A 25962-nucleotide genomic window follows, 5' to 3' on the forward strand; every position below is an offset into this window, starting at 1 on the left:
GACACCTGCCGGGATTTCTGTGTCCACCAGGAAGTGCCGAGTGGTGTTCCAGGAGGTCAGGGCATACCATCGCCCCGGCAGACATCCTGCTTTTCAGTTGAGTGGCCCCGTCTTGATACAAGCCCTTTCCACCTCCACCTCCTAAACCTAAGCCCAAGACCCCTCCTTGAAGACCTGACTCACCACCCCGGCCACCCTGTACCCCTGTTCCCTGAGGTGCCTGGCTTCCACATATATGCCCCTTGTCAGTGGAGTTTCCTTTGGCATTGTAGGGGTCAAGTGTAGCCTATATTTGCCCTTACGGGACTTGAATATGGACTGGACTAAGACCTTGTGTGGACATTTTATAATATTTCTTATTATTAAATTTGAGTGCCCAGCAGTGCTGTTGGTGCTGTTTTGAGTTGTTGTGCAGCGTTTCACTGTGGGGGTGTGATGTGCACTGGTGTGTGCATTGGTGCCGGTATTTGTTGGCTTGTGTCTGATAAATACATCTTGTTATGGTATGTACTGCTTGAGATGGTGGGAGGGATTGGTAGTGCGTTGCGGTGTGGGTGGAGTGGGTGAGTGTGTACTAGGTTGCGGTACTTACTGTCGTTGTCTTCATTGTCAGTCATGGTCCTGGAAAAATATGCCAAGGAGAAGCACTGGGATTATTTCCAACTCTCGCTCCATGTCTGTGTCGGCGTGTTCTGTGTGCCTATGGTGAGTGTTTCCCTTTATATGGGTTGTGGTGTGTTTAAGGATATCAGTTCAACAATCCTAATGATCCATTCATGGGTCATAGCGGTCCTTCAGAGCAATATATTTGCTCATATCAGTGAAAAACATTTCACCCTCTGTAGATACATCTCTTCTGTGTGAAAGTATTAAGAGATGGTTTCCCCAAACACCAGACGCTATGATGCATCTTTGCATTTGTCCATGCTCAAAGTCGAAGGCGACACAAAGCCTGGGGCATTTAGGGGAGACATTAAGGTTGCATTTTGTGACACTGTCCTTTGCACATACACTTTGACTGTCCATTTCCTCACCATGTAGTTTTGCATAAACTTCCTTTTTAGCACACAGTCTGCATGGCAGGGCTGCCGTCAGACGGGGATGGCAGGCTACAGATCAGTGCACACTCAAGTGCAGGTATCCACCTGTATGACTACACTCCCCTGCCCTTACAGTTGATTTATGTCAGCCTTGCCCTATTATCTACTAGGGACTTATAGGTTGTTGATGTCAGCCTTGCCCTATTACCTACTAGAAACTTACAGGTGATTTATGTAAGCCTTGCCCTATTATCAACAAGGGACTTACAGGCTCTTGATGTCAGCCTTGCCCTATTATCTACTAGGGACGGGCAGGTGATTTATGCCAGGGTTGGCCTACTATCTACTAGAGACATACATGAGTGTGTGAATTGGGATTATATGTGTGCCTTTTTTTCATTGGCACTCCAATTTGAGATAGTGGGACAGGGACATTTCTGCAGACCCAGGGTACAGTCAGTTCACACATGCATCACTGATACTTGTTTGTGCTGGGCAAGCATACACGTGGACTTGCTGACAGTGTGACTGGGATGTTAAGTAGTCTACGCACTGTGGGGGTCATTCCGACCCTGGCGGTCCATGACCGCCAGGGCGGAGGGCAGCGGAAGCACCGCCAACAGGCTGGCGGTGCTTCCTGGGCTATTCTGACCGCGGCGGTAAAGCCGCGGTCAGAAAAGGGGAACCGGCGGTTTTCTGCAGGTTTTCCCCTGGCCCAGGGAATCCTCCGGGATTCCGACCCCCTTCCTGCCAGCCTGTTTCTGGCGGTCTTCACCGCCAGAACCATGATGGCGGGAACGGGTGTCGTGGGACCCCTGGGGGCCCCTGCACTGCCCATGCCAGTGGCATGGGCAGTGCAGGGGCCCCCTCACAGGGCCCCATACAGATTTTCACTGTCTGCTTAGCAGACAGTGAAAATCCCAACAGGTGCCACTGCACCCGTCGCACCCCTGCAACTCCGCCGGCTCCATTCGGAGCCAGCTTCCTCGTTGCAGGGGCTTTCCCGCTGGGCCGGCGGACGGCCTTTTGGCGGTCACCCGCCAGCCCAGCGGGAAAGTTGGAATGACCGCCGCGGTCTTTTGACCGCGGGGCGGTCATTCTGCGGCAACCGCATGGCGGGCGGCAACCGCCGCCCGCCGCGGTCAGAATGACCGCCTGTGTGTGCTTATGTGTGTTGTTGTTTTGTGGAGTGGTTTTTTTAGGTATGTGTAGTCATTCCCACATGTTGAAGCCAGATTCTGTACTGTAGGCCTCAAGGGCCAGTTTGATGGCACAGTTTGGACAATTTGTACTTGCTCCTCATCTTCCTTATCCTCACTGTCCAGTCCTTCATGCATGTCATAGCGTTTAGTCCAGGTGATATTTTTCTGATGGACATTGATTATTCTACAGGGAGAGCAATATGCGCCGTAGCATATCCATTGTATGCAGGATGAGTAACTGACACCTACACATCTCCAGACTCCAGCTGCAGCACTTGTGTAGTCTGTAAGTCACCCCCACAAAGTGGCTATACCAGTTCAGTACAGGGGTGTCTCAGCTGTACTTCAATATGTATCTGTTTTACATGGGCACTCACAAACAGCTGCAACCAGCATCCTTTGTCTGATGCACAATGAGTGTGGATTGATTGCATGAATAGTCCTGACAGCTATGAGTACAAAATGCAAGTGGAAATATGTCTGTGTTCTGATTGGCACATGAAGTTTACCAAGGGCATGGGACATGCTAAGACATTGTTTGACAAACATGCATGATGACAACTGATTTGAGTAGGACAGGCCCTCTATATGTCACACACTATTTGTCACACATGCGAGTGCCACTGAGGGGTATGGTATGAGTTGTTACCTGTGATTGTGACATAAAGACATTGGTGGTCATAACAACCCTGGCGGTCGGTGTTAAAGCGGCGGTAAAACCGCCAACAGGCCGGTGGTAAAAAAAATGGAATTACGACCGTGGCGGAAACCGCCAACATAGACAGCCACTTTAACACTCTGACCACCAAGGCCGTACAAACAAACACCAGTTCGGTAACCGCCAACAGACAGGCGGAGGACAATGTACCACCCACAGAATTACAAGCCACCAATCTGCCACCTTTTCCAGGGCGGATTCACCGCGAACAAAAACACAGCAGAAACAGGACTTGGAAGGGAAAACGCTCACCTCTACGCACGCCACAAGGAACCAGGATGCCATGGAACCGGAACTTCAGATACTCCCAGCCTTTATCTTCCTCCTCCTCTACCAGGAGCACGAATGGCGGCGGCGAAGACCACGGTGAGTACTGCACCTATGACACAGGGGAGGTTAAAAACAGTGACACACACACACACTACGCAACACCCCCACCCCACCCACACCTACCACAACACACACACAAATACAGCATGATACATTACAGTTACACCCCCCAAACCCACCCTGGAAGAATGCAAGGACAAAAGGAAATGAGTTGAATAATTTATTCAATTACATAAATCAAAAATATTTATATATATATATATATACATTTACACTACAAACAATTATATACACCAAGAACACAAGTCCAAGGGATTCCACCATCATAGTCCGTGGACCACTGGGCCCAAAAGGCATGGGCGAGGCCCACACTCCATACCCGAACAAGACCGAGAGAACACTGCTGGGGCATCAGATAGAAATAAAACAGGCACCTCAGGGGGAAGGGAAGGGGGGGCACCTCAGCCGGATGAGTGCACGACGCCAGATCCACGAGGGGGCTCCATGCCCACTATTCAATCCTGGGGAGTGCAAAGCCACAGTCTCTCAAGTCTCTACAGTGGGTGGGTTGCTCACTGTTCAATCCTGGGGAGTGCAAAGCCACAGTCTCTCAAGTTTCTACAGTGGGTGGGTTGCCTACGGTTCAATCCTGGGGAGTGCAAAGCCACTGTCTCTCAAGTGGATAACAGTCTCCACTGGTTCTGGAGGGGGCTCGGTGCCCAGAGTGCTTAATCCTGCCAAGGACAGAGGTAGTGGATGCCTTTCTCTACTGGTTCTGGAGGAGGCTTGGTGCCCACAGTGCTTCATCCTGCCAAGGACAGAGGTAGTGGATGTAACTCTCCACTGGTTCTGGAGGGGGCTTGGTGCCCAGAGTGCTTCATCCTGCCAAGGACAGAGGTAGTGGATGCCTTTCTCCACTGGTTCTGGAGGGGGCTTGGTGCCCAGAGTGCTTCATCCTGCCAAGGACAGAGGTAGTGGATGTAACTCTCCACTGGTTCTGAAGGGGGCTTGGTGCCCAGAGTGCTTTATCCTGCCTGTGGCGGCCTCAGTAGCGTTGTAATCATTGGCGCTCACTGGTGCTGGCGGTCTTGTCCTGGGCAGCGGTGCTGCTGGCGGCGGGGTCCTGGGCAGCGGGGCTTGTGGCGGTCTTGTCCTGGGCAGCGGTGCTGCTGGCGGGTCCTGGGCAGCGGCGCTGGTGGCGGTCTTGTCCTGGGCAGCGGTGCTGCTGGTGGCGGCCTTGTCCTGGGCAGCGGTGCTGCTGGTGGCGGGCCCTGTGCAGCGGTGCTGCTGGCTGCAGGGTCCTGGGCAGCGGTGCTGCTGGCGGTCTTCTCCTGGGCAGCGGTGCTGCTGGCGGTCTTGTCCTGGGCAGCGGTGCTGCTGGCGGCGGGGTCCTGGGCAGCGGTGCTGCCGGCGGTCTTGTCCTGTGCAGCGGTGCTGCTGGCAGAGGGATACTGGGCAGCAGGCCTGGTGGCGGTCCTGTCCTGGGCAGCGGTGCTGCTGGTGGCGTTTTTGTCCTGGGCAGCAGTGCTGCTGGTGGCGGCGTCCTGGGCAGCGGGGCTAGTGGCGATCTTGTCCTGGGCAGCAGTGCTGCTGGCGGTCTTGTCCGCCGTGCTGATCTTCCCAGACTTGCCGGTTTTACTGTGCCCCTTCCCCACCTTGGATGGTGTCGCAGCTGTCTCCACACTCCCAACTGTACCCCTGGGAGCGGCTTTGGTGGCTGATTTCTTTCCCCTCTCCTGCCAGGCACTGGCTAACTTTTTATGCTTGACGGGTGGGGACTGTCCGTGCTCTGGCTCCTTGCCACACTGGCTGCCCTGCTGCCTGGTGCACTCCAGAATCCGGTGACTACTGGCACCACTGGTCCTGCCGATGTTGTGGCTGAGGTGCTAGGTTGGGACCTGGAGAGCCAGGCCCTAGGAGACTGAAGGGGTGGGGGAGGTGAGGGAAAGAGGTCAAGGTTGGCCGGGAAACGTTTCTTAGGAACACTGGGACGGGTAGCTGGAGGGGGTTTGGGAGTGGAGGAAGAGGTAGTGGTTGTAGGAGGTGTACGTTTGCTGACTTTGGGTGAAGGTGCATGGGCTGGAGGCTGTCGTGAGGTGGATGGCTGTTGGGTGGGTGTGTGGCTGCGTTTGTGTACCTTGGGAGGTGGCCTCACAGACACACTGGGAGAGGATACAGAGGATGTGTGAATGGTAGTAGGGGTGGTGACTGCACGTGAGCGGGGTGTGGTGGTGGGTGTGCTGGTGATGGACGTAGTGGCTGAGGATGTAGTGCATGCAGGTGTGAGTGGAGACAAGAGAAGGAGGGAGGAGGGAGACGAGGAGGAAGGGGACACAGTGGAGGCAGTGGATGTTGGTGTGTCTGCATGTGTCTGATGCTTGCGTGAGTGCCTGTGGGATGTGTGGTGCTTATGTTTGCCAGAGCTTCCCTTGTGTGTTGAGGTGTGTGCATGCTGGTCTGATGGTGTGCTTAGGATACAGGGGTGTGGGTCTGGGTGGAGGAAGTTGGAGGGGGGAGGCTAGAGACAGGGACAATGGCTGCCATCAGTGCTGAGGCCAGAGTCTGAAAAGCTCGCTGAAGGGCTGCCTGACCAGAGTGAATGCCCTCCAGGTATGCATTGGTTTGTTGCAACTGCTTCTCTACACCCTGGATGGCATTCAAAATGGTAGACTGCCCAACAGTGAGGGACCTGAGGAGGTCAATGGCCTCCTCACTGAGGGCAGCAGGGGTTACTGGGGCAGGGGCTGAGGTGCCTGGGGCAAAGGTGATGCCCACCCTCCTGGTGAGCGGGCACAAGGCAAACGCTGAGGGGCTGCAGGGAGGGCGGTGCTGGTAAGGGGGTGGCTGCTGTACCTGTAGATGCGGGGGCAGAGATGGACCCTCCACCGCAAGGGAGCTCCCATCAGAGGAGGAGTCCGTATCGCTGGTGTCAGCTCCTGTCCCCGCCATGGAGCTCCCCTCGCCCTCCATCCCACTGGTGAATTCAGACTCCGTAGTGTTGCCCTCCAGGGCCATGTGGGATACAGCTCCTTCCTGCTCCTGTGCCACTGCTCCTCCGCCTGATGATGCTAATGCACACATGAACAGGGAGACCACGAAAAGGGGGGGAAGACAGAAGAAAGACATGTTGAGTACATGCAATACCGCTACCGTTGGCAGACACGACAGACACAGAAGCCCCTGCACTAAGCCGCGCACTTGGAGTCCACTATTCAATCCCAGGGACATGGGTTACAAGGCTATGCCCGATTTCTGCACACATGGATATCACAGGAGCCTGACTAGGTGTAGTTGGCACTGTACACAGGTGGGGTGGGGTGCCACAGGGCCTGCCTTAAGAAGGGTCCTTGCCTACTAAACTCGCCCTGGCCTAGGGGAACCCACAACCCACCTCCCCCCCCCAGACACCTACAATGCGCGCTGAATCAGCAGAATGAGAGTGTACCCACCCCCTTGCGGCTGCTGTGATGCCCTCAAGCACCCATCCAACTCCGGATACGCCACCGCCAGGATCCTGAACATCAGGGGGGTCATGGTGCGACGGGCACCCCTCCCACGTTGGGAGGCTATACCCAGCTGGGCTCCGCCACCTTCTTGCTCCAGCGGCGAATGTCCGCCCATCTTTTCCGGCAATGGGTGCTCCGTCTGTGGTAGACCCCCAGGGTCCGGACTTCCTTGGCGATGGCACGCCAAATGTCCTTCTTCTGGTGGGTGCTGACCTACAGGAATTGTACAGGGGAAAAATAGAAGTAATTACCATCTGCACCATCACAGTCATTGGCCCGCATCCCTACCCTTGCCATGAAGCACATGCACTCACCGTTGTTTCATGCATGCCTCATTCTCACCCCCCCATATCTTTCATCTACCCCACTCCACACAGGCATTGCCTAAACAGCATGCTCACAGTGTACTTGCCTGTTTGGCTGGAGGACCGTAGAGTAGGGTGTACTGAGGGAGGACCCCATCCATGAGTTTCTCCAACTCCTCCGTGCAGAAGGCAGGGGCCCTTTCCCCAGACACACGAGCCATTGTCTCTTCCAGACTGAGGTCACGGCAGCACTTGCAGTGTAGGTCCTCTCTTGTCGAAGATCAGGTATCAAGTGATTGAACAGAGAGAAAATGGCGGTCACGTCAGCGGCGGTGCGTACCGTCACCACCGGCCTACATTGTCATTGGCTCCTGGGACCCATAGGGTCCAATGTTAACCAATGCAGGATTGCACCACGGTCTTCGACCGCCTACCGCGACGGTGTGCAACGCCAGCGCAGTTACCTCATATCCCCCTGTCCCACTTTACAGGTCAGGCAACCGCCATTTCATGGGCCCACATGGCATTATTTTGGACTGCATCACACATATCTAGGCCTTGCCTAAACACTCATACAGGCAAATTTCGATTTGCTAATATTTTCAGAGTAAGCTGTGTTTACGTACCTCAGAGTTGATTGACTCTCTGCTCGCTGTTCTCCTCCATAGGCACCGTCCGCTGGGGCATGTGAGGAGATGGCGGCATCCTCCGGTGTACAGACCGCTGGTGGACCTGTCGACAATGGAGGAGCGACATGTAATAATCACTTAAAGGCTTGATCGTGCCACAATCCAGGAAGTGTGCCCAGTTGGAGCCAGACCTGATGTCAGCTATCCGCCATCCTACAGGAATCCCCCCTCAAGTGCAGGTGCTGTCAGTACTCCATTTCCTAGCAAGTGGGTCTTTTCAAACAACAGTGGCCATAGCAACAGGGATGTCCCAGCCTATGTTTTCCAACGTGTTGTCCAGAGTGTTGTCTGCCCTGCTGAAACACAAGCGGAGCCACATCGTTTTCCCTCAGGTGGAGGATTTGCCTACAGTGAAAGGTGATTTCTATGCCCTGGGACATATCCCCAACATCATAGGTGCCATTGATGGGACACATGTGGCCTTGGTACCCCCCGCAGGAGTGAACAGGTGTACAGAAACCAGAAGAGTTACCATTCCATGAATGTGCAGATGGTGTGTTTGGCAGACCAGTACATCTCCCATGTTAATGCAAAATTCCCTGGTTCAGTGCATGACGCTTACATCCTGCGGAATAGCAGCATCCCTTATGTGATGGGGCAACTCCAGAGGCATCGGGTGTGGCTATTAGGTGAGGACATGGACCGAATACAGTGGGAATAGTTGTCTGATTCTTTGGATGTCCCTATGAGTTAGTGTGTGTCTAACAGTTGTCTCTCGCCATTTGCAGGTGACTCTGGTTACCCCAACCTGTCATGGCTACTGACCCCAGTGAGGAATCCCAGGACCAGGCCAGAGGAATGCTACAATGAGGCACATGGGCGAACTAGGAGGGTGATGAAACGGACCTTCGGCCTCCTGAAGGCCAGATTCCGGTGCCTCCATATGCAGGTGGTTCCCTATTCTACTCACCAAAGAAGGTATGCCAGATCATCGTGGCCTGCTGTATGCTTCACAGCTTGGCTTTGTGACGACAGGTGCCTTTTCTGCAGGAGGATGGTCCAGATGGAGGTCTTGTGGCAGCTGTGGACCCTGTGGAGAGTGAAGACGAGGAAGCAGAAGAAGAGGACATCGACAACAGGAACACGGTGATCCTGCAATACTTCCAGTGAGACACAGGTAAGAAGACAACACTGCCTGCTACATCTGATTTAAATCTACTACCTCTCTACTGTCTGTCATTTTCACCCAGTGTATGGTCACTGAGTTGTCACTTTCCCTCACGATTTCACAGATATGGGTCCCACTGTGTGACATCTGCTTTCTTTCCTCATGGACAAGAGCTGTGTGACATAGGCGTGTTGTCATTACATTTGAAAGAGCATTTTGCCACTGTAATTGCTAATACACTATTTCGAAATCACAGACAGACTCCTGATTGTTTTGTGCTTTTAGCGTGTTTATTTAAAGGCTCAATATTGGAGGGGGTTGTAAAATGGTGAGAAGTGATGGTGGAGGAATGTCCATGGCAGAGCCCAGTCTATTAGTCTCACAGGTGCATTGTCCAAAGGGGCATAGGAAGTGGAGCTGGGGCAGTTTAAGAATGGACAGGGTGACAAGGTGGGACAAAAGGATGACAATCAGGGTGGTCTTTGGCGGGGGTCTTGGCATTGTTCTCTGTCTTTGTCCTGGATCTCAGGGACCATTTGCGTTGTGGTTCTCCCTCTGCAGGGGGTGGGGTGCTGGTGTGGTGGTCCTGTGGCGGTGCCTCCTGTCCACTAGCGCTGGCAGAGGTGATGGGCAGTTCATCGTCCAGGCAAGTGCCAGGGGCCCCTTGTTGCGCCACAGTGTCCCTCCTGGTGTTCATGAGTTCCTTCAATGCCCCTACAATGGTGCCCAGGGTGGAATTGATGGATTTGAGTTCCTCTCTGAAGCCCAAATACTGTTCCTCCTGCAGCCGCTGGGTCTCCTGAAACTTGGCCAGTACCGTTGCCATTGTCTCCTGGGAATGGTGGTAGGCTCCCATGATGTTGGAGAGGGCCTCGTGGAGAGTGGGTTCCCTGGGCCTGTCCTCCCCATGTCACACAGCAGCCCTCCCAGTTCCCCTGTGTTCCTGGGCCTCTGTCCCCTGAACCGTGTGCCGACTGCCACTGCCCCCAGGTCCCTGTTGTTGTTGGGGTGGTGGGTTAGCCTGGGTCCCCTGTAGTGGTAGACACACTGCTGATTGACGTGTCCAGGGGACAGAGGTATGGGCCCGCTGGGTGGGTGCTGTGCTGGTGTTTCCAGAGGGGGGGAAGCTCTGTAGTGGCTTGTGCCAGTGTGAGGGGAACCGACTGTCCTGAGGTCCCAGATGGGCCGGGCTGGTCATCTAGATACAGTTGGACAGAGCTGTGGGCCTCTTCTGTGGGTGGTGTGGACATATCTGGACCCTCCTGTCCGGTGTGTTTGTTCACCTAGTTTGTGTGGTGTGTTCAATGAGATGGGTGTTGTGCCTTGCGTGCTGCATGTGAACCCTCCTCTCCCCGTGGACATGGTACACCTTCCTTGCAGACAGAGCTGTTATCCATATTTCATGCTGGCATGCATGTGTATATGTAGACATCGTGCAAAGTGTGGCATAGTAGCTTAAGATGTATTGCCACGTATATGGCTAATTTACAAGCCCATGTGGCACAGGACAGGGCAGGAATTCTTTTACTGGGCCACCCTGCTCTACTGGGAAAGGCCAGCAATGTGCCATATATACTAGATACAGTGCATTTCTATGTTCTCCCCCTTGTGCTGGCACTGAGCCTGGTGCCGAGCTCCAACGTAGGCACCCTTGCACCATGATGCACAAATGCCTGTGTTGCAGGGGTGATTGATTATGTGCGAGAAGGTGTCTCTTCCTTCACATAACCACTCAATGATCACAATTTTACTCTTTCTATGTGTATTGCAGAATGCAGCACACATAGGAAAATCCAATACTATGAGAGAATCAAGTAGTTCTCCTCCCTGCACTATGGGTAATACCACCTCGAGCAGTGGCATTATTTTTTGGTGCTGCCTCAGGTTTACAGTTTCTCATAAATGTGGGACTGTGCCAAAATGCAATGTGTGTTGTGGTGGCATGCCCACATCAACACCCATTGCATGCCCCTTCCACACTAAGACTCTCATTATGACATTGGCAGTAAATCCCACTTACCGCCACACTGACTGCCTCCAACATACAGCCGCCGCAGCGGATATCCGTTCACCATATTATGACACACATACACCAATCTGTCACTATTCAGCCACATACACAAATCTGCCACAACAAAGGTCAGTGATAAACTAGCGGTATCAAAACCCACACCGTTATGCCAACAGAACTACGCCCATCACATTATGACCCACGAATGACCATGGTGGACATTCATTGGTGGTAAACCATTGGAGGTACATACCGCTGCACTCAAAATACACACACACAAACAAAACAACACCACATTGGAAAATTCAGACAACACACACCTGACACCCATACCCCACTATAAAACACACACCCACAGTACCCACAGCCCTTTATGACTACAAACCATTGGCACAAGACTGACACCATGACCACAGAGAAAATCAGAGCCACACACTAACTTCACCTATATACCACCAACGCACCCCACATCACACACCCCAACACATCACCCTACACACCCTCACCTACACAACTCACACAACACCCATGGCACCACAAAGACACCCCAGATTCTCAGAGGAGGAGCTAAGGGTCATGGTGGAGGAAATCATTAGGGTAGAGCCACAGCTATTTGGAGCACAGGTACAGCCAATATCGATAGCTAGGAAGATGGAGCTAAGGTGGAGAATCGTGGACAGGGTCAACACAGTGGGATCGCACCCAAGAACTAGGGATGACATCAGGAAGAGGTAGAACAACCTACGGGGGAAGGTATGTTCCAAAACAGCAAGACACCAACTCGCTATACAGAGGACTGGCAGTGGACCCACACCTCCTCCCACACAACTAACAACATGGGAGGAGCAAGTCTTGGCAATCATTCATCCTGAGCGCCTGGCTGGAGTATGAGGAGGACTGGACTCTGATAAGTCAACTCTCTACTTCTATCACCCCACCAACTTGCATGCCATCACATACCCCCACCTTCACGCTCACTCTCATCACTCTCATCACTCCACCACTTCCCACACACACCACCATCACATCTCACTCATTCTAATGCCAAGCCCTGTATGCCATACCAGTGCATGGACACCACCCACAGACCTCCATGGACACCTATCACTAAAGCGTGCACACTAGAGAGAATCAGCTATCCCACCACATACCAACATACACAAGTGAAAACTGCCAGGGCAAATACAACCAAAGAGGGCAAGCCACGTTTCCACAGTATGACAGACACGGAAACAATAACACAGCATTTACATCCCCACAGGTACCCCAGCCAATGTCAGCGGAGAGGAGGTGCCAGCAATATCCAGGTCCCCACAGAAGAGGCCCACAGTGATGACATCAACTCTGGACTTCATGATCTGGATGACCAACTTGGCCCATCAGGGACCTCTGGACAGCCGGTTACCCAGGCCCAGTCACACACCACCACAGAGCCTCCCCCATCACGAAACAACACCACAGCACCCGCCTAGTACCCATACCACTGTCCCCAGGACACGTCAATCAGCAGTGTGTCCATCTCTAAAGGGACTCCAGGCCACACCTTGCACCCAAGACAATCAGGGACCTGAGGTCAGTGGGTACATGGTTCAGGGACAGAGGCATAGGACAACAGGGAAACTGGGAGAAGTGCTGTGCGCCAGGGGAGGACAGGTCCAGGGAACTGACTCTCCAGGAGGCACTTGCAGAGTTCCTGGGAGCCTACCAACATTCCCAGGACACGATGGGCCAGATCCTGGGCAATGTGCAGGAGAACATGAGGCTGCAGGAGGGGCAGTACCAGGGGATCTGGGAGGACTTGCAGGCCGTCAACACTACCCTGGTCACCATAGTAGGGGTGCTGGCAGACATGGCCAATGTTATAAGGGAGGCCACCACCACTAGACAGACATCTGAACTGCCTTCTACCTCCGCTGCCGCTAGTCGACAGGAGACCCTGCCATAGGACCAACAGGCCACCAGCACTCCTCCCCCTGCAGAAGGAGAACCACCCCGCAAACTTTCCCTGCGATCCAGACTGAAGCCAGAGACACTTGCCAAGACCTCCGCCAGACAATGAAACTCTCCTGAATGTCTCCCTTCTGTCCCACACAGTCACCCTGTCCACCTTGAACTGCCATTGCTCCCCTTCCTATGTCCCCTTGAACAATGCATCTGTGATACAAGTAGACTTGAACAATACCCTGGACTTTCCTCCATCATCACCACATCCCAAAGCACTTGCCCCTCTTTTACCTAGCACTTCAATAAACACCCTTGGAAAAAATAGACGCATGAAGTATGCCATATTTTTCAAAAATGTATTCATTTAAACAGGTTCAAACAATAGAATTCAAATGTACAGTAAATGAGTATATGTTAATGACCTGTAGCTGGCTGCAGTGATCACACCCTGGACTATTTTCAGGCTGTTAAATGAATTGCCAAAGGGTACAGTAAGTGGGCATAGAAGTGGGAAATAACAGCATGCCAGTGGCAAAGAAATTAAATATAGTTATAATGAAATGTGAAGTAACACTGTCTTACCTGTGTGTCATTCGAAGTACTGTCTGATGACTGCTGTTCTGTTGTCCTCATCCTCATCCTCTGCCTCCTCATCCTCACTGTCCACAGGGTCCACTGCTGCCACATGGGCATCTCCAGCCTCCTCCTCCTGCAGAAAAGGCACATGGTGTCTCTGGGCAAGGTTGTGCAACATGCAGCATGCCACTATTATCTGGCACACCTTCTTGGGTGAGTAGCACAGGGATCCGCCTGTCAGATGCAGGCATCTGAACCTGGCCTTCAGGAGGCCAAATGTCCATTCTATAATCCTTCTGGTTCACCCATGTGCCTCACTGTAACAGTCTACTGCCCTTGTCCTGGCATTCCTCACTGGTCCGCCAAGCACACCATCTGTACATTCATAGAGTGGAAACTCTTACGATGTATGTACACCTGTTCATTCTGACGGGGGGGACTAATGCAATATGTGTTTCATCAATCACCCCTATTATGTTGGGGATATGTCCCATTGCATAGAACTCTGCCTTCACTGTGGCCAAATCTTCAACCTAGGGGGAAGCAATGTAGCTGGACATGTGTTTAATCAGGGCAGACAACACTCTTGTCAGCACTATTGAGAACATTGGCTGTGACATTCCTGCTGCTAAGCCCACTGTCACTTGGAAAGAAGCTGTTGCTAGGAAATGGAGCACTGATAGAACTTGCACAAGAGGCGGGATCCCAGTGGGGTGACGGATAGCAGATATCAGGTCAGGCGCCAATTGAGCACACAGCTCTGTGATTGTGCCGCTGTCAAATTTATAGGTGAGAATATTGTGCCGGTCCTCCATTGTTGCCAAGTCCACCAGGGATCTGTACACGGGGTATGTTTCCATCTCCTATTCATCTGCAGCGGTAGCAATCTATGGTTCAAAAGAGTGAGGAGCCAGTCACAAACTGAACAATCGGGCTACAACAGAACCTTGCATGCTGTTAATTTGTATTGGGTCAGTGTGAATAGTCCAGTATGTCCAAATTTAAACAGTGACATACCAATTACCTAGGATTTGCCCTCGAGCCCTGAAATGGTGTCCGGCTGTCCTGTGTGGAGGGACAGGTGAAATTGAGGTAATTCCGCTTACGTTGTGCGCCGTTGCGGGAGGCGTCAGGAACCACAGTGCAACTCCTCACTGGATAACATTGGGCCCTATGGGTTACAGTGGCCAATGGTGATCTACGCCGGTGGTGGTGGTATGCACCGCCAAAGACGTGACTGCCATTTTATATCAGATTCCTCACTTGCTACCTGATCTTCAACAGGAGAGGACCTACACTGCATGTGCTGCTGTGACCTGTGTCTGGAACCTACCATGGCCTGTGTGACTGGGGAAAGGGCCCCTGCCTTCACTTCGGTGGAGTTGGAGAGACTGGTGGATGGGGTCCTATCCTAGTACAGACTGCTGTATGGGCCTCCAGACCAACAGGTGAGCACTGTGGGCATGATGTATGTGGCATGAATGCATGGAGTGGTGTGTGTGTGAAGGCCTCGTCTAAGGGGGGTGGGTGGGTGTCCTCTGGGCGGCTTATTGGTTGTGTGCTGGGCCATGTGTGAGCAAATGGTGATCTGAAGTGGTATGGTGGGCCATAACTGTAAAAGGCAGGACTCTCTGACTAATACTATTTTCCTGTCTGTATTGCCTCTGCAGGTCAGCGCCCATCAAAAGAAGGGTATATGGCATGCCATCACCAAGGAGGTGCGGACCCTAGGTGTCTATAGCAGGCGAAGCACCCACTGTCAGAAACGGTGGGAGTACCTGAGACGCTGGGCATGGAAGACCGCAGAGGCACAGCTGGGGATGGCCTCCCAATGAGGAAGGGGTGCCCGTCTAACTCTGCCCCCCGATGGCCTGCATACTGGCGGTGGCCTATCCTGAGCAGGATGGGCACTTGAGGGCATCACAGCAGCCAGAAGGGGGTGAGTACAGTGCCCATCATTACTACTAATGCCTGGTGGGGTGGTATCCGGGTGGGGGATGTTTGTCAGTGGGTGCCCCTAGGCCAGGTCTGACATTGCAGCTTAGGTCCCCTGGTGGCTAGGGTTTTGAAGGGATAGTCCTGCTACCTAGCTCTTAGCCATCCACTACTGGTCAGGGCTGTGTGGGTCCCAGGTGTGCTGAAGTTGGCGGTGTCCCCCCCTCCCCATGCCTTGGGGGCTAGCATTATCAATGGTAGTGCAATGCATAGTGCGTAGGCCTGTTCCCTGTGTGTGAGGATGCTATGTACACCAACGGTGGTGTTGGTACAGCCATTGACCAAGTGAATCCTTTATCTCTTCCCCCCTTTTTGTTTTATCACCCTATCCTTATGTGCATTAGCAACATCTGGCATAGGAGCAGAGGCACCAGCGATGGAGGGAGCTGCATCCCACAGGACCCAGGAGGCAGAGTCCGCCATCGCTGAGGGCACCAGTGGGACAGAGGGCGGGGTGAGCACCAGGGCGGAGACAGGATGGGACAGTTCTGACACATATAGCTCCTCGAATGGATGCTTCCTGATGGTGGCGGACACCTCTATGACCACACCAGCTACAGGTACAGCCAGCAGCCCCCGTACCAGCACTTCCCTCCCAGGAGCTCCTCGTCAAGTTGGCTGTGCCCGCTCACCCAGGAGGGTGGGCATCTCCTTTGCCAGGCACCTCAGGCTTTGCTCCAGTGAGCCCTGCTGCCCTGAGTGAGGAGGCTATTGACCTCCTGGGATCCATCTATGTAGGGAAGTCAACCATTGTGAATGCCATACAGGGGCTGTGAGCCCAAATGCAACAGACTAATGCATTCCTGTGGGGAATTCACAGTGGATTGGCAACCCAACAAAGATCGATTCAGACTCTGGCCTCCTCTCTGATGGCAGACATTGTCCCTGTTTCCACCCTCCCCCCTCCAACTTCTTCTTTCAAATCCCAATCTCCTCAACCCCAACCTATCCCAAGCACACAGGCAGACGAGCATGCACACAAGACAACACACAAGAGTGGTTCAGGCAAACACAAGCACCACACTTCATCCTAAAGGCACTCACACAAACACCTTCCAGATGCAGACATACCAACATCCACAGTTTCCACTGTGTCCACCTCCTCTTACTCCTCCACCTCCTTCCCAGTCCCATCTACACTCACACCTGCATGCACTACACCATCATCCACTACCAGCATCGCCACCCCACCTAGCAGAATACACACCTCACTGGGAGACACCTCAACAACAGCCATGCACATGTCCCCTGTGTCCTCTCCCAATGTGTCTGTGCCCCCCTCGCAAGCACTCAGACACCCAACAGCCATTTACCTCACAACAGCATACAGCCCATGCACCTGCACCCAAAATCAGCAGGAACCTCCTACAACCACTCCCTCTTCCTCCAACCCCCTAACCTGCTCCCTCTTCCCGCCCGAGTGTCCCTAAAAAACTTTTCCTATCCACCAATGACCTCTTCCCTACCCCTCCTCCTGTCCTGCACACCTGGTAAGGGTGGGAAGAACCTAGCCAAGCACCTCAGCCACACAGTCCACGGGTCCAGTTGTCACCATACACACTCATGGTGGGAAAGGAACCAGGGCACATGTCCTGAGGGTGAAGGAGCCTGCACCAGGCATCCTCAAGAGAAAGCATCCTGCCCCAGCTGCTGCCAGGAAGAGCAAGGAGCCTGCCCCAGTTGCTGCCAGGAAGAGCAAGAAGCCTGCCCCAGCTGTTGCCAGGAAGAGCAAGGAGCTTGTCCCAGCTGCTGCCAGAAAGAGCAAGGAGCCTGCCCCAGCTGCTGCCAGGAAGACTAAGGAGCCTGTCCCAGCTGCTGCCAAGAGGAGCAAGGAGCCTGCCCCAGCTACTGCCAGGAAGATTAAGGAGCCTGCACCAGCAGGCAGGAAGAGCAAGGGGCCTGGGGCTGCAACTGTGACAGAGCCCCCACCACCAATCACCACAGAGCAGCCGTCCGAGGCTGCAGGGGATGGACATGAGCTTCTCCCCATCAGCAGCAGCAGTAGCACCACTACCACTAAGCAGCCATCCAAGGCTGCAGGGGATGGGCAGGAGCTCACCCCAGTAGCAGCAGCAGCAGCCCCACCACCACAACTGAGCAGCCGTCTGAGGCTACAGGGGATGTGCAGGAGCTTCCCCCCACCAGCAGCTGCAGCAGTACCACTACCACAACAGAGCAGCTGTCACTGCCTGCGGACTTTATACAGTCCTGCCTCCATGGGCTGCTGTGCGACCTGGCCACTGCAAATCCAGTGGGTATGACACGTACCTGCGAGACTGTGACATTGCACTCCTCAGGATCAAGAGCATAGGGCACGATTCCCCCTCCAGAACCAGGAGGTATAACACCCACCAACCCCAGCCTCACCAGGATCAAGAGCACAGGGCACGATGCCCCCTCCAGAACCAGTGGGTAAGACACCCACCAACCCCAGCCTCCCCAGGATCAAGAGCACAGGGGACAATTCCCCCTCCAGAACCAGTGGGTAAGACACCCATTTTAGACTGTGGCCTTGCACTCCCCAGGATCAAGAGCACAGGGCACGATGCCCCCTCAAGCACCAGTGGGTAAGACACACACCTACCTGAGCCTCCCCAGGATCAAAAGCACAGGGCACCATGCCCCTCCAGAACCAGTGGGTAAGACACCCACCAACCCAGACTCCCCAGGATCAAGAGCACATGGCACGATGCCCTCCCGAGAACCAGTGAGTCAGACACCCACCGAATCCAGCCTCCCCAGGACCAAACACAGGGCATGTTGCCCTCTCCAGAGCATGTGGGCAAGTCACCCACTCGAGAGACTGTGGCTTTGCACTCCCCAGGACCAAGCACAGGGCATGTTGCCCCCTCCAGAGTATGTGGGCAAGTCACCCACTCAAGAGACTGTGGCCTAGCACTCCCCAGGACCACGCTCGGGCATGTTGCCCCCTCCAGAACCAGTGATCTTATTTTATCTCCCAGCTGAGGTGCCCTCGCGTCCCCTTCCACCTAAGGTGCCTGCCTATTTACCAACTGATGCCCCTGCAGTGTTCTTTCTGTGTTGATGCAGGTGACAAGTGGGGCCTTGGACTTTGGTCTGTGGCCATGTGGCCCACGCAAACTGAGGACTGGGCAGTGTCCCTTGAACTGTACAATTGTAAATATCTGTTACATTGGCTAAATTTTTATATATACTGTGTTGATCTTATTACACTCACTTTAGTAAATTTGTTGTGTCAGTGCATTATTCAGCCGATTTAGGGGGAATAACTTGTTTTCTTGTGCATCTGGTTGTTTGTATGGTGTGTGTGTTGTGCCTGTGTGTGTCACTGTTGTTTTCCTCCCCGCCTCCCTTGTGTGCTAGGTGGCTGTACTCACCATTGTCGTCTTCGCCATCGTTGGTGTTCGTGGTGGAGCAGCACGTAGAATACCATAGGGAAGACATGCAGCTCGGGCTCCATGGCGGCGTGGTTCTTCCCTGTATCTCCAATGGTCAGGTCTTTCACTTCTGTGCAATATTTCTGCCAGGCTTTTGATGTTGTTGGTATCGCCCTGGAAAATGTAGCGGTTTGGCATGTCATACTATGGTGGGCGGAACATTGACTTCTCCTGGCTCTAGGCAGCTACTGCCATGCTGCCTGTTGTTTCCACCCTGGGGGTGGGTGTGGTAAAGTGGCTGTCTTTCGGAGATCTATCTGCCACGGTCACAATTTGGCGGTAATTACCACCAGCCTGTTGGCGGTTTTACCGCCACTTTTACACTAACCTCTAGGGTTGTACTGAGGGCCTAAGTAAGGCGTGTGAAGGCATCACATTTACAAAGTGGCATGAAGACACAAAAAGTGGCTTAACACCGCCTTGTGAATGCAGAGCGGGCATTGCTCCACCTGGGCAGCAGTTATAGTGATTCTCCAGTGTTGATAGGGGCTTGTACACAGGGCCCTATGTGAGGGTAATGTGCATTGGGTGTGTGGAGTGATTCATGTTGATCAACATTCATCCATGAGTCACTATCCATGTGTGCGGAGTGTGGTGTGTGTATTGTTTTCCCAATCTGTCTTTTTTGTTGTATGTATTGGGTAGTATTTGCTTACTTACTTATGAGTGGGCCATTGCCATATTGTTCATCCTTGAAGCGTTGGTGCCGGAAGATATAAATATCATGCACGCTGACAGTATATTTTGCCAGCACATTGCTAAGGAGCCCCTGATGGTCCACAATGGCCTGCACGTTGATGGAGTGTGTGTGCTTCCTGTTCCAATAAAGATGTTCTGTTGCATTCGGGGGGACGAGTTGTGTGCAGTCCATGGCACTCTCCACAGGCGGAAACCCAGCAAAAAAAATCCTTGTTTTGTCTCCTTCTGCAGTTGCTGGGTATTGGGGAAGAGGATGTGGTGGGGACTGAGGCAAATGATGGCATCCAGTACAGAAGGCAGAGAAGGATGGCTGTCAGATTTTGCCACTCATGCTGCAGTAGTCTGAAATAAGCCAGAGGCCAGCATGTGCAGCTTAGCCAGGAGCTTTGTCAGGGGTGGTATATTTGTCACCCTGTCAACTCTCGCCATGATTGTGGGTGCAATATGGTGGAGCAGCTGGACAATGGACTCCCACTTCAGACTGTAATATTTGATCACCTTTTCTTCTCTGACACCAAGGATGGACGTCTGTTGGCAATGGATTTGCTCTCTCTCCTGCGCTGCCTTTGTGGTTGCTGCTCTGGTGATGTTGGGTGATAAAGTGGTACTGGTAGTGCTTGCCGTCGTGGTTGTCATCCTCCTGTCTGCCTAGCTGGAGCAGTAACAGATCCATGTTGTCCTCAAGGTTGCCGGAGTGCCTTGTGTGTGTTTATCTTGTATACCTTTGCATCTTTTTAACAGCTGGTCTGATCAAGCATTAACATTTTTATGCTAGTCAGAGCTCGCGTCATTTTCCCTTATCTCGGTTCTTTTTTCAGGGAGGCTTATAAAATGTCTTTAGTAGGCAAGAGTAATTTTTTAGGAGGGAACGCCCAACCCGGAATATCATTGTCGATAGATGGCCCACGGTGTAGCGGAGCACCTAAAAATTGATTCACATCTAGGAAAAGTGGCATTAGACAGATCTAGCACCACTTTGTAAATATGATGCTGAGTTAGCACCACAGTTGCACCAAATGGCGCTAACTCCTTGTAAATATACCCCAATGTTTTTGCCACTCTTCACATCCAGCATTATAGGTCACAACTTACCTCTATTTGCCCCATCAAAGCAGAGTTTAAGTCCATAAAGGCCAAATGTACAGCTTTGGGTCTGGCCTCCGTGAACCTATTGACTAAAATGCACAGGTTTAGGCATTGATCAATTTGTCTGGTCCAAAGCAATACTGGACATCAATTAGCACACTGTGTTCTTTGGACCAAGTAGTTAACCTGGAGAGGAGTTCTTTCCCTACATCTTTGACCTTAGAATCTATCAGGGAAATTGGGCAGTAACCCAAATGATCATCTCCCAATCCCTTCTTGTATACAGGAACATTAAATGATTTAGACCATGTGCTGGGGAGAGCATACCACATTAAAATAAATCTCTAAAATTGGAGGCCACAAATCTGCATTGGACTTAAATACGGGCCCACTGAGGCCCCATTAGGACCCAACACCTTGTAGTTAGAGAGCAAAAGAATAGCATCTCTTACTTCTTCCCAATCAAGAAAAAGAGAAGAGTCACTAACGTGTCAATTGAGTGAAGCTCAGAGAGTTCAATAGTGAAGCAAAGGCAGTCATAGATGTCGTCAAAGTGTTTAATCTTCTTATCAGCAAGGATATGTAGCAGTGGTGGGCTTCTCAAGTCAGAGTTAAACAGTGGATGGTACAAAATCCCCAAAAGTGGGCGGTAGATCTGGAGGCACAGACATTTAGAAGAACCTTCCTGGCCTCTTGGTTCAAAGTGTGATTCCTGCTCTATAAAGTGGCTTTATTTTCTAAGGGATGTGAATGTGCATCTATCTCTAGGCTTTTCCTTATGAGCTGCCAGGAGGACACTATGGCCCTCATTTTAACATTGGCGGCAAATCACGCTTATGGCCGTCAACATACCGCCGTGGTGGCGAATATCCGATCCTCATATTATGACACACACACACACACCAATCTGACATAATACTGCCACATACACAAATCCACCAGCCCAAAGGTCAGTGTTTATATGTCAGTACCAACACCCATACCGTTACGCCAACAAAACAACGCCCACCACATCATGACCCACAAATCACCACAGCGGACATTCAATGGCTGTAAACCATTGGCGGTACATACAGCCGTGGTCAGAATGGACACCCAAATACAAAACAACACTACATTGGCCAATACCAAAACAACACACCTGACACCCATACACACACCACATCCACACACCCACATTACCCCCAACCCTGTACGAACAACAATTACTACCAGGGGATTGACATGAACAGCACAGAGACAACTAGACACACACACCACATACACCCATACATCCCTCACGCACCCCACATCACACACCCCACCACATTACTCAACACAATCTCACCAACACACACCACTCAACACCCATGTCCCCACTAAGGTACCCTTGTTTCACTGATGAGGAGTTAAGGGTCATGGTGGAGGAAATAGTCAGGGTAGAGCCACAGCTGTTTGGAGCACATGTACAGCAGATATCCATTGCCTGGAAGATGGAGCTATGGTGGAGAACGCCGTGGGACAGCACCCAAGAACAAGGTGCGACATCAGGAAGAGGTGGAATGACATACAGGGGAAGGTGCGTTCCGTGGCAGCAAAGCACCAGCTCGTCATCCAGAGGACTGGCAGTGGACCCCCCACAGCTCACAGCATGGGAGGAGCAAGTCGTGGCATTACTGCATCCTGAGGGACTCGCTGGAGTAGCCAGAGGACTGGACACTGGTGAGTCAATTTTACTACTTATCACCCCATACCTGCATGCCATCACGCCTTCTCATCCTCACTCCCATCACTCCACTGCATCCCACACACTGCACTTACACATATGACTAACCCCAATGCCAAACCCTACATGCCATACCAATGCATGGACAGCCCTCCCAGCCCTGCAGGGACACCCATCACTAAAGCATGCATTAGGTATACTAACAATCCTACAATACATCACCATACACAAACAAAGGTGGCAGGGCAACTATAGAGGGAAAGCAAAGGATGTACAATATGTCACAGACGTGAAGCATAATTCATCCCTTACATCCCCACAGGTGCCCCAGCCAATGTCAGCGGAGAGGAGGTGTCACGACTATCCAGTCCCCCAACAGAAGATGCCCCCAGTGATGACAGTACCTCTGGACTTCAGAATCTGGATCAACCACCTGCCCCATCAGGGACCACTGGGCAGTCAGTCACCCCAGCCCACTCACAGTCCACCACAGAGCCTTCACCATCAGTATCCAACTCCAATTCACCCATCCAGCGTACCCACACCTCTGTCCCCAGGATACGTCAATCAGTAGTGTGCCCACCTGTACAAGGAACCCAGTCCACACCTCGCCCTCAAGACAATCAGTGACCTGGGGTCAGTGGCAGTGGGCACACCGTTCAGGGGACAGAGGCACAGGGCAACAGGGACACTGGGAGGACCGCTGTGCGTCAGGGGGAGGACAGGCCCAGGGAACCGACTCTCCAGGGGCACTCACCGAGATCCTGGGAGCCTACCAACATTCCCAGGACACCATGGGCCAGATCCTTGACAAAGCGCAGGAGAACAGGTGGCTTAAGGAGGAACAGTTTCAGGGGATCAGGGAAGACTTGCAGGCCATCAACAGCACCTTGATATCCATAGCAGGGGTGCTGGCAGACATGGCCAACATCATGAGGGAAGCAACAGCACACCAGTGGGCCCCAACCACTAGCCAGTCCATTGACCAGTCCTCCACTTCCGCTGCAGCTAGTCGGCAGGAGGCCCCACCACAGAACCCACAGGCCACCAGCACCCCTCCACCTGTAGAAGGTGAACCACCCCACAAACGTTCCCTGCGACCCAGACAGAAGCCAGAGACACTTGTCAAGACCACCATCAGGAAATTAGACTCTCCTGATTGTCCCCCTTGTGTCCCACACTTTCACCTTGTCCACTTTGAACTGCCTTTGCTCACTTTCCTATGGCCCCTTGGATACTGGACCTGTGCTACAAACAAACTGGAACAATAGTCTTGACTTTCCTCCACCATCACCCCATTCCATTGCACTTTTCCCTAAGTTTCATAGCACTACAATAAACACCGTTGAACACAACTTGACTACTAATATTTTATGTGTTGAAAATGTGCATTTATAGAAAATGTCACATCTAGTGCAAATGATCTGAACACTGTAAGAGCATATAAATATTGACCTGTAGCTGTCAGTACACAGTTGTTATATCACCAACATCTGTAAAATGACAAGCCATATGTGACAGTAAGTTGAGATGCAAAGAAGTGAATGCCATCATGCTACAGCCACACAGAAAACATCAATAGTCAGAGGAATGGTCAGTTGCACTGTCTCACCTGTGTATCACTGGAAATATTGAGGTATAACTGGGACACACACACGCAACACCCCGCCCCCACCCTCACCCACTACAACACACACACTAATACAGCATGATACATTACAGTTACACCCCCCAAACCCCCTGGAAGAATGCAAAGACAAAAGGAAATGAGTGTAACCATTGTAATATATTAAAATCCAGTACGCAAAAATATATATACACTATAAACAAATATATACACCCAGAATAGTAGTCCAGGTAGTGCTCCATTGAAGTCCGTGGAACACTGGGCCCACATGGCATGGCCAAGGCCCACACTCAATCCCCGAACATGACGGAGGGAACACTGCAGGGGCATCAGATAGCAATAAAACAGGCACCTCAGGGGGAAGGGAAAGGGGGGGCACCTCAGCCAGTTGAGTGCACGACACCAAATCCATGAGGCCGCCACATGCCCACTGTTCAATCCTCGGGAGTGCAAAGCCACAGTCTCTCAAGTCTCTACAGTGGGTGGGTTGCCCCCTGTTCCATCCTGGGGAGTGCAAAGCCACAGTCTCTCAAGTCTCTACAGTGGGTGGGTTGCCCTGTTCAATCGTGGGGAGTGCAAAGCCACAGTCTCTCAAGTCTCTACAGTGGGTTGGTTTCCCACTGTTCCATCCTGGGGAGTGCAAAGCCACAGACTCACAAGTCTCTACAGTGGGTGGGTTGCCCACTGTTCAATCCTGGGGAGTGCAAAGCCACAGTCTCTCAAGTCTCTACAGTGGGTGGGTTTCCCACTGTTCCATCCTGGGGAGTGCAAAGCCACAGACTCACAAGTCTCTACAGTGGGTGGGTTGCCCACTGTTCCATCCTGGGGAGAGCAAAGCCACAGTCTCTCAAGTGGATAACAGTCTCCACTGGTTCTGGAGGGGGCCTTGTGCCCAGAGTGCTTCATCCTGCCAAGGACTGACGAAGTGGATGTGGATCTCCACTGGTTCTGGAGGGGGCCTTGAGCCCAGAGTGCTTCATCCTGCCTAGGACTGAGGTAGTGGATGTGAATCTTCACTGGTTCTGGAGGGGGCCTTGTTCCCAGAGTGCTTCATCCTGCCAAGGAATGAGGTAGTGGATGTGAATCTCCACTGGTTCTGGAGGGGGCCTTGTGCCCAGAGTGCTTCATCCTGCTCGTGACGGACTCAGTAGCGTCAGTGCCCTTGGCGCTCATGGGCCAGCGGTGATTGTTGAGGCGGTGTCCTTGTCAGCCATACTTGTGGCGGAGGTGTCCTTGGCAGCGGTGCTTGTGGCGTCAGTGTCCTGTCAGTGGTGCTTGTGGTGGCGGGTCCTTGGCAGTGACTCAGCTGCTGGCGGTCCTGTCTGGCCCAGCGGGGCTGGTGCTGGCGGTCCTTTATGGCCCAGCGGGGCTGGTGGTCCCTTATGGCCCAGCGGGGCTGGTGCTGGCGGTCCCTTATGGCCCAGCTGGGCTGGTGCTGGCGGTCCTTTTTGGCCCAGCGGGGCTGGTGCTGGCAGTCCTGTCCTGGGCAGCTGGGCTGGTGCTGGCAGTCCTGTCCTGGGCAGCTGGGCTGGTGCTGGCGGTCCTGTCCTGGGCAGCTGGGTTGGTGGTCCTGTCCTGGGCAGCTGGGCTGGTGCTGGCCTCCTGGGCAGCAGGGCTGGTGCTGGCCTCCTGGGCAGCGGGGCTGATGGCGGTGGCCTCCTGGGCAGCAGGGCTGGTGCTGGGGGTGGCCTCCTGGGCGGCGGGGATGATGGCGGTGGCCTCCTGGGCAGCGGGGATGATGGCGGTGGCCTCGTGGGCAACAGGGATGATGGCAGTGGCCTCCTGGGCAGCGGGGATGATGGCGGTCTTCTCTGCCGTGCTGCTCTTCCCAGACTTGCTGAGTTTCTTGTGCCCCTTCCCCACCTTGGAAGGTGTCGCTGCTGATTCCACACTCCCACCTGTACCCCTGGGAGAGGCTTTGGTGGCTGGAGTCTTCCCTCTCTCCTGCCGGGCACTGGCCAACTTTTGATGCTTGACAGGTGGGAGACTGTCTGCGCTGTTA

This window comes from Pleurodeles waltl, chromosome 2_2 (assembly GCF_031143425.1).
Source record: "Pleurodeles waltl isolate 20211129_DDA chromosome 2_2, aPleWal1.hap1.20221129, whole genome shotgun sequence".
Classification (NCBI taxonomy): Eukaryota; Metazoa; Chordata; class Amphibia; order Caudata; family Salamandridae; genus Pleurodeles; species Pleurodeles waltl.